Source organism: Rattus norvegicus, chromosome 4 (assembly GCF_021556685.1).
Source record: "Rattus norvegicus strain SHRSP/BbbUtx chromosome 4, alternate assembly SHRSP_T2T, whole genome shotgun sequence".
NCBI classification, from domain to species: domain Eukaryota; kingdom Metazoa; phylum Chordata; class Mammalia; order Rodentia; family Muridae; genus Rattus; species Rattus norvegicus.
This window is the reverse complement of record NC_141537.1, coordinates 43456887-43457964: the sequence shown is the minus strand read 5'-3', so window position 1 is coordinate 43457964 and position 1078 is coordinate 43456887. Positions and strand designations below refer to the sequence as shown.

General features: G+C 41.1%; 1 non-coding gene across 1 annotated transcript; it reads left to right on the top strand.

The window, feature by feature from the left end:
* Positions 1-501: 501 nt before the first annotated feature.
* On the top strand, positions 502-642 carry LOC148006247 (small nucleolar RNA SNORA48). The gene has a single exon (XR_015687352.1). It is a non-coding gene; the product is annotated as a small nucleolar RNA SNORA48 (small nucleolar RNA).
* Positions 643-1078: the final 436 nt, after the last annotated feature.

Sequence of the window (1078 nt, the reverse complement as noted above, 5' to 3'; positions counted from 1 at the left end):
TGTTTTTTCCTTCAGTTTATTTATATAGTACAGTAGTTCTCAATATGTGGCTGATAACCCCTTTGGGGGGTCGAATGAACCCTTTCATAGAATTAATTAGCCTAAGAACATCAGAAAACACAGATATTTGTATTATAACAGTACCAAAATTACAATCATGAAGCAGCAAGAAAAATAATTTTTTGGTTGGGGGTTCATCACACCATGAGGAATTATATTAAAAACTTGCAGCTGTAGAAAGTTTGAGAACCATTTATATAGTATATTCCATTTACTATTTTTTGTATATGGAGCCATACCTCCATCTCTGTGGTGAAGCCTCCATGATCATTGTGAAAAATCACTTATTTGGATGTAATCTTGAATTCAGTTTGTGAATAGTTTATTGACTATTTTTTGCATCTAAGGCCATAAGGGAAACTGATATATTATTCTCTTTCTTTGTTTGGTCTTTATTTACTATAAGTATCAGGATAACTGTGACCTCATGAAGAATTGAGAAACCCTTGGCAGTGACAAAGAAACACCTTGTTGGTGATGGTATTCTTATATGTCAGGGGCAAAAGAGATGGCAGGCCTTTGTTCATTCTAACTTGATGCCTGAGTTGGTGACCAAAGATCTTTTATGCCTAGGATTCATAAAAATCAAATCAAGTCAAATCAGCACAGAACAGGGAATACAGACCAAGACCTGTGGGCCACCCTGCCACCCTGCCACCCACAGACCTGCCCTCCAGTGCATAGAATAAGTGGGTCATATATACCTGCTTGCCACCAAGCACTGTAGTGTGGGTGAATAGCAGATGTCACCCAGGGGCCCACCAGCTGGAGTTACCACAATATGCAAGTATGTGGTGGTCACATGGGAGAACAGGGGTAGTAGAGAAGCATGACCATTATGAAGAGAGACAAGACTGCAGCAGAGTCCAGAGTAGAGAGGAGTAGCCTGCTGTGAGTGGCCAGTCCTGTCACCTGGGCCCATAGTGAGGCCTAAGCTACTGATTAGGGCAATGCCAGATCAGTGTGGATGTTCATGGCTCCTCTTACTACTAGAGAACTTGGGAATGTACATGGTTGG